Source organism: Rattus rattus, chromosome 4 (assembly GCF_011064425.1).
Source record: "Rattus rattus isolate New Zealand chromosome 4, Rrattus_CSIRO_v1, whole genome shotgun sequence".
NCBI classification, from domain to species: Eukaryota; Metazoa; Chordata; class Mammalia; order Rodentia; family Muridae; genus Rattus; species Rattus rattus.
Genome location: NC_046157.1, coordinates 37,203,527 through 37,212,506, shown reverse-complemented (window position 1 = coordinate 37,212,506; position 8,980 = coordinate 37,203,527).

Below are 8,980 nucleotides of genomic sequence, written 5' to 3'. Positions count from 1 at the left end.
AGGGTTGCCCTCCTCCTCAGCTTCCTCCAACTATTCCTTAATTCAACCAGAGGGGTCAGCAGGCTCTGTTCATTGGTTGGGTGCATATATCTGCATCTGACTCTTTCAGCTGCTTGTTGGGTCTTTCAGAGGGTAGTCATGATAAGTCCCTTTTTTGTGAACACTGCATAGCCTCTGTAATAGTGTCTGGCCTTAGAGCCTCCTCTTGAACTGGATCCAACTTTGGTCATGTCACTGGACCTCATTTTCCTCAGGCTCTTCCCCATTTTTTGTCCCTGCAGTTCTTTCAGACAGGAACAATTATGGGCCAGAGTTTTGACTGTGGGATAGCAACCCCATCCCTCAATTGATGTCCTATCTTTCTGCTGGAGGGTGGGGCTTCTAAGAAAGGAAAGGCATATAATTTCATTCAAGGTATTATTAGTCCTCCCTTTTCCTTGTTATGTCTTCATGTGACTCTGATTTCTTGGACAGTGGACTTGACAGGCTCCTCTCAGAAGGAGACTATAGTATGTTTCAGGTCCACCCAGATCCATAAAGGAAACTTAAGATTCTATGGTGTTAACCTCGAGGAAGTGCCTTTGTCTTAAGTGGCTTCAACAACTCCAATGCCTCCATATTCTCATATAATACTGTGAATCTAAGCAGTTGTGAAGCTCTGAAGCTTTACCTATCTGATGTTACTAGGAAAATAAAGGGTGGGGTCAATGTTTCAATAGCCTCCAAGGCTATTGTAACATCGCCTTTTTGCCTCTTGACTGACCCTGAAATAACCATTCACTAAGATTATTTTCTAAGGGGTCTCGGGAACTTAAGAGCATTGAGTCTACCTGACCCAGGTGATAATGTCCCTGTGTAAGCCATTCCTATTCCTTCCAGAGTCCTCCATGGCTTTCCAGAAAGACAAATGAATCTTTTGAAATTATGGTCACATAACAGTGTTTGATTTTCATGTGTCAGATGATTCGATCTCCGGCTTTCACATAACAATTAACCATCCGCCTCCAGGGTATGCATATCTTAAGAAAATAAAATGTCAATCTAGTTCAGCCTATGTGACTGCAGGAAACTTACCTCTAAGTTATAACCAGAACATGTCACATGCCAGAGAATGACAGGAAAATAAAGACGTGCTGTATATAGATTGTCACCCACTTATCTTTGCATGTTAGACTAACACCAGTAATAATCATTTAAATATCAAAAATATCTTTCAAAAATAGGACTTAGAACAGTTGTTCTGGCCTTCATCAAAAGCTACTATAGTAACAATTAATAAAAACCATATTTGGATTTAAGAGAATAATGATATTTTCTTATCTTTATTAATAAAAAAGAAACCGAAAATAGAATATTTTATATAAAAGTAAAAAAGTTAAAATTGCCCAGATATGATGATATATCCCTTCATTCCTACAACTGAGGAGACAGAGCAATGTTGAACCAAGTCCATTTTGTCTACACAGTGAATTCCAGAACACCCAAGGCTACGTGGAGAAATGCTGCCTTAAATAAAAAAAAAAAAAAAGAAAGTAAATTAAAAATTAAAACTAATCAGTTTTGTGATTTGAATGAAAATTATACCAAATCATTCTTGCATTAATTGCCGCATTCATGGAGTTGTTTGGAGAGATTCATGTAGCACCATCTTGCAGGAGAACTTATGTCATTGGAGATGGTTTTAAAAGCCCCAGCCTGCTGCTGGTTTGTTTTCCTGACTTTCTGCTTCCAGTAAAAGATGTGAGCTCTGAGCTGCATACGGCCACTGTCATGCCTGCTGTTTGCTGTTCTGATAACATTTCACAATGGGTTCCTATCTCTTTGGAATGGTGAGCACCAATAATCCATCCTTCTATAAATTGCTTTGGTCCTGATGTTTCATCACCACAACAAAAAGTAACACAAATATTCATCACTTGTTAATTAATGTCTTTTATATGCTTTTTAAGACAAAGGACCACAGAAGAATGGCACATGCTGTATGAGCAGAAATGTTAATTATTTGCCATAGACTGCGTGTTAAATTCTTGGTAGCTGGTCATAGCACCATTTAGAAGGTCCCATATACTAGGGAAAACTTAGTGGAAGGGAAGTTATAGTGCTAGAGAAATGCTCTTTGAAGTAAATATTGAAAGGGCTGCTTCTCTCCTTTTTTCTCTTCTCCTCCTTCATTTCTGGTTTCCCCTCTCTCTTTTCTCCTTTCCTTTGTTTTCTCTTCATTGTCTATGCTCGCGCTCTATCTTTACTGACTACAAGTAGTTAAAGAGCCCCCATTGCCATGTATTCCCAACCATGATATTCTGTCCTTTCCATGGGCCTGAGGCAATGGAACCACATGACCAAAAGTCTGATCCTTTTGTACTAAGGTTAGAATTGAATCATTCTTCCTTATAAAAGATTTGTACTGTGTATTTTGTCGCAGTGACCGCTGACACAGCAAGAGTTGGAATTTGTTCTCATCTCAGTAAAAATATCTACCAGAGGATATTTAATGTCATCTACTAATACAACTATTCATGAAACCATTGCTATATGGGAAATAATATAATAAAAGAAGAAAAGAAAATCTATGTATGTGAGGAGTTTATTTATTACTTTCCAATAATAATACTCACTAGTCATAAGATTAATAGAGGCTCAGGGAATGTATATTTATCAAGACTCATGCATAATTATCTTATTATTATGTTTTTAAGAGTGCCATAGGTGAAATATATAATATAAATGAGATTGAAAGCAATCATAGTGAATTTTATGCCCTTTCTAATTAATATAGTATTATTTTAGCTTTATGAATCCTTCATTTTTATGCAAATATATTTGTTACAATGTCAACTAAGCTTTAAATTGTCCAGATGACTCTATAATGCGGTAGTGAATTTACAATGACAAAAACCGTCCCATGGTGCCAAAGTTTCTCTGTGGAATCTTTCTACTGACTCGCCTGGATGATTTATATAACAGCACTGTGACTAGGCTTCGGAGGAGACACATCAGTGTATAATGTGGACATTTTTTAATGTGGAAACTACTGAGCTAAGTTATAGTACAAAAATAGATACTTTCTCAAATATTAGAAGAAAAGAATAATAAAATCCTAGTGATAAGGAACAAAAGCAGAGTAGACCTGTCTTGTCAGGGTTAATATTGCTGTCATGAAATGCCATGACCAAAGCAACCTGGGGAGGAAGGGGCTTATTTGGCTTTTACATTCACATCACTGTTCATCCTTGAAGGAAGTGTGGAAAGGAACTCAAGCAAGGCAGGAACCTGGAGGTAGGAGCTGATGCAGAGTTCATTAAGGGTTGCTGCTTCCTGGCTTGTGTTAAGTGGCTTGTTCAACCCACCTTTTATAGAACCCAGAACCACTAGCTCCTGGATGACATCACACACACTATTGTGGGCATTCCTCCGTCAATCACTGATTAAGAAAATGCCCTGCTGCAGGATCTAATGGTGGCATTTTTCAATTTAGGTTCCCCACTTCCACGTAATTTTCGTGTGAGTCACGTTGACAAAACTAGCCAGCACTCGAAATAAAGTATGCTGGTGTTAAACAAAATTTCCGGTAAATGCCAGTTTTATTTGTTATATATGAGGACTGTGAGCATAGAATAGCAAACTTTTCAAAATCAGGAAGTATAAAAGTATGGTGATGCGTATCTATTAAACAGTCATTCATCTTAAGAAAACAATTTTTTCATTACTTAATTTCCCTATAATCTTCTCAATATTCTATTCAAACAGATACAAGTCAGGCCACATTATTATAGGCACCCACCTAAACCCTGAAATGTGAACCATTAATTTAACTAATCCATTTCAAAAATTATTACTGCTCTGAGTATTAATATTCACTGTATAGACTTCCATAACAAAGTGAACTAATTTCAAATAAAATCACCTGTCACTTTTTCTTCATTTACTTTTCTAAAGTGCAAACATTTATATTTTATTCACTGTTATAAAGTTGTAAACATCTGCTATACAGAATACCGTAGAAAGAGAGGTGACTGGTATGATCCCAATAATCAGAAGACAGTGGTCAATGGTGCTTTAACACAGAAGCATATTCATCACACAGTTTTCAGATTACAAAACAGAAGGAAAAACAGGCATTCTGCAGCATAAAAGGAATTTATATACATGCATGTAACGTGATTACAGCTAGAGAATATAAACCAAATCATCAATGTTACCTTATTCATACCATTCATACTTATTCATACTATACAAGGAGCTTTATTTTTTTCCCTTTTGCATTACATACATTTTCATGAATTTTCAAAAAGGAACTAAAATGATTGACAGAAAATAAATTCTTAAAGCTACTCTTAATAACAAAATTCCTAGAAAAAAATGCACTTAGATTTTGTAGAATCATTTACGATTTAACTCAAGCTAAAGATGTAAATATTTTAATTAATCAGTTGAATATATATGTACTGGACACCCACTAGGTCATTGTGATCCAAACTGTTTCCATCACTTTGGCCTGAAATAAAATTTTTTGTAATGATTTGCTATTGAAAAAAATTAAAATGACACCTACAACTCTTTTAAGGTAGAAAGCATCAGGAACATCATGATATATTCTGTGCACTAATGCCTGTGAAACTTCCCGTGGTTATTTCAAGTTAATAAGTGCTAGAAGGTAGAGGAACAGAGTGTAAAGTACACAGAGAAGCTGCTTCCTACTCTATTCCATTTTTAGATCTTTGTGATGGTTTCTATATGCTCAGCCCAGGGAGTGGCACTATTAGAAGGGGTTCCCAGGGACTAAACCATAATCCTAAGAGAACACAGGGATGGACCCATGGCTCCATCCACATATGTAACAGAGGATGGCCTTGTCAGTCATTAATGGGAGGAGAGGCCCGTGGTCCTGTCAAGAGGAGATGCCCCACTGTAGGGAAATGTCAGGGCGGAGAGATGGGAGGGAGAGGATGGGTGGATGAGGGAGCACCCTCCTAGAAGCAGGAAGGGTGGATAGCAGGTTTCTGGAGGAAAAACTAGGAAATGGGATAACATTTAAAATGTAAATAAAAAACGCCATTTAAAAAGGAAGGTGTGGCCTTGCTGGAGTAGGTGTGTCATTGTGGATATGGGCTTTTAAGATCCTCATCCTAGCTGTCAAGAAGCCAGAATTTGGCTAGCAGTCTTCAGAAGAAGATGTAGAACTTCTCCTGCACCATGCATGCCTGGATGCCACCATGTTCCCATCTCGATGATAATGGACTGAACCTCTGAACCTATAAGACAGTAAGTAAAATACCTTGATAGCCTCTGCATCTGCTCCTACTTTCTGTCCTGCTTGGGTTCCAGTCCTGAAGAGCAATGTGGAAGTGTAAGCTGAATAAACACTTTCCTCCCCAACTTGCCACTTGGTCATGATGTTTGTGCATAAATAGAAACCCTGACTAAGACAAACTTCCAATATGTCCTGAATATTTTTAAAGGAATGCTACATTCTAAGAGAAGAAAACATTGGTTCTATTGGTAGAACTTCAAAATAATACAAAAGAGTACAAATTATTTCAAAATCACAGATTGAAACGTATACAATTTTTGGAACATCCATCTCATTCAAAGCAATCTACAAATGTAATGGAAGCAGCATCCATATTTCAATGTCATTCTTCATGGGAAAAAAATCTACAATGGAGTGGAACTAAAAACAGCATATATAGCTAATGACATTATTACAAAAACTAAAACAAAACACAAAGCAGTCTGAGGTGTCCTATCCTTGAATTTAAGTTATAGTTAAAAAAAAACTCTAGAGATTGAAAAAATAAAAATATATGTATATCGCAAGACTTCCTGTCCTGGTCCTAATTCATTACCCAAAGTTCAAGCAAGGATGAACTTCTCAGTGAAGTCTTCCTCAGTGAAGTGGTCTGAGTGTGTTGTGTGTGTAATGTGAAGTCCAAATGAAGAAAAAATTTCAACCTTCCCCTAAAAATGGGCTTTTCTCATAGGTTAATCTTAATGGAGTTTGCTCCAGGCCCTACTTTTCTGACACTATATTTTTCTGGATTCAGGTGCGAAATCTGTATATCATGGAAGAAATTCAAGGCAGCACTAGCTTGAAACAGTCACAATACACTGACTAAAGGAAACAGAGAAAGGAAAGTAGATCTGTAAGTAAATTTCCCTTTCTTCACGTAAACAGACAAAGATCTCATCTACAAAATGATGGTACCAGAGTGAACTGGTCTTCCTACTCCAATGATACAGTAGAAATTTTCCTCACAGATAGAGACTTGATCTGACTTCATCCAATACCTTCAGTTCTCCTTAATGACATATCCCACAGTCCTGGAAAAACTTCCCATTATCATTCTCTGGTCTTCCCTTATAGGGGCTCTGTGTAAGACACATATTGCCTGGACTCAGCTGCCCTGTGAAACTAAACTTTCAACAAAGGCTCCATACCACCTGGCCTGTGAAACCAGAACCAGAGAAATGACACTTCCAAGTTCTGCTTGATGCTTCCAAGTTCTTGCTGTTGTCACCTGGCTACCTTGGACCACAAGTGTATAAGCTCTGATGCTGAACCCCATGGAAACACTTTGTTAGACAACTGCCTTTATACTTTTTGACCTTAGTCTTTCTTCCTTTCAATGATTTTTGTATTGTCAGAAATGGAGCTTCTGAGAGGTAGGGTTTTACCTACATGGAGTTTTCTATTATCTCAGAGGAGCAAGGAAGAGTTGTGCTAATATCTTCAATAATTACAGCTGTTTCCACAGCAACAACCTGGATTCTCTCCAAAGTATCACATGAATGGCTCTTGGTCCCATCCTTGGTAGACTCTGTATTCCACTCTGATACCTCATGGGCCAGGCCTGTACTGTCCATTTGTCCGTCGGTGTTATTGTCTTCCAAGCTCTTAACAGCATGGCTTATTAAGCTTTGCTTAGGGTATTCAAAGGCTTTTCTGGTCTTCCAAATTCTCTCTTATTACTCCCATGAATCAGTTCCAGTTTTCTAAGAACCAGATGGCCAGATTTATTACATCATTGTTACATTTTTGATAATTCCGTTGTTTCTTTTATGCTACTGTATTAACATACTCTGACAAAAACAACTTAAAGGAGAAAGGTTCATTCTGGCTCATAGATCGAAAGGGCATGGATGAAAGAGTACCATGATAAAAAGGTAATCTAGTTAGCAAAAGTATAAGCTGTTGGTCACTCCATAATCACAACCAGGAGGCAAAGAGTCATGAATGAATCCTGTTGCACATTCTGTTTCTAGATTCATACAGTCTGGGATCTTATTCATGGAATAGTTTTTCCTACAGACAGATGGTATTCCGACCACCCTTAATCCAGTCAAATAACCGTCCACATGTATAATCACAAGCCATTTCCCCACGTGACACAGGTCTCTGCCAAGCTGACTATTAGCGCTACCTATCACACTAGATGAAACAGGAAAACATCAAGTAAAATATAGTCTTAAATTCTGGAGCCATCTTCTTTGAAGACTCACATGCGTCTAAATTAATATTCTTTAAATCCAGTTATCTTTGCTTTATGCCAAGAAACTGCTTTTTTAGGCTTTCTATGAATACTGTTGAAATCACAATGAGAACACAAGGAATGATGGGCACTTGAAACACTATTAGGCTATTTTTAATGAAAATTATATTACTGTATTAACATGTATGCCACAGGTTTTTACAAATAAGAACGTTAACTCTATTCTTTACTGCGATTAACATATTGTGTTTTATTTTTAATATTTAAATCAGTGGCTACATAGAAACCCTAATGAAGCTAACTACATTTTTCTGAGACATCCAGTTCATTTTAACACCGCTATTGTCCAACCTGCTTCTATCCTCTCAAAAAACAAATATTATTCAAAGTATACAAACAACAAAAACCTCTAGCCCTAAAAATAAATGTAGGAGATAATGAACACATGGTATAGTGTCACTTTCTCTGCCCTGACATCCAAGAATGCGAAAACTAATGTGTACTCACAAAGCTCATTTGGAAAAATCCCGATCTTGAAGTAAGAGTTTGACATACAGGTCTAATCAAGTCCAAACAAATGTTAATAGATTCTCTTTTCATTGTTCAATAGATGGGGCTAGGTACTTCAATCATTCTTTAGTGTACTATCTTCCCGATATCATCTGTTCTGAAACATTTTGTTTGAATAAAGAGACTATGTTTAACTTTATAATACAAAAAAACCATGGAACCACTGACACTTCAGAGTTTATTATGCCAAAACCACAGAAGGAAATTCCTTTTGCACAGGATGTACAAACAATAAAGGATACTTGATTTTAATCTAAGAAAAGCAAAACACAACAATATGAGTGTGCATAATAATAATTTGTGTGTGTATGTGTGTGTGCATAGTCATCCAATGTGATTTCAATGCATCTGTTCACTATGAGGCAAATCCCACTATGGGATAGAACATTTATGACTCTATAGTTCTATAAATAATGAAAATAAAGCTAGTCAATGATACTTATATAAAAAAATGTTCTTTTCTGTATCCTAGAAAAATGAAGTGAAAACATTTGAATTTTGTAATATCTCTTGCTCTTTATCATTTCCATTAGCTCATTAATTATGAGCCATAATTATTGAAAAAATTAAAAGTGATTCAGATAGTACAGTCACTTTTACATGCATCAGGGTCGCAATATTTTATCACACCTCAGGTGAGAGAACCACCATGCTTTCTTTTTTTTTTTTTTTTCTTTTTTCTTTTTTTCGGAGCTGGGGACCGAACCCAGAGCCTTGCGCTTGCTAGGCAAGCACTCTACCACTGAGCTAAATCCCCAACCACCACCATGCTTTCTTACTGTCATGCTTCCACACCACGACGATGATGATGCCCTCTTATCTCAGTGCTACTGAAATTACAAAATGAACCCTTTGTTATGATTGTTGCCTTGGTCACTGGGTTTTATCACAATAAGTAGAGAGTGACTAATATTGAACAA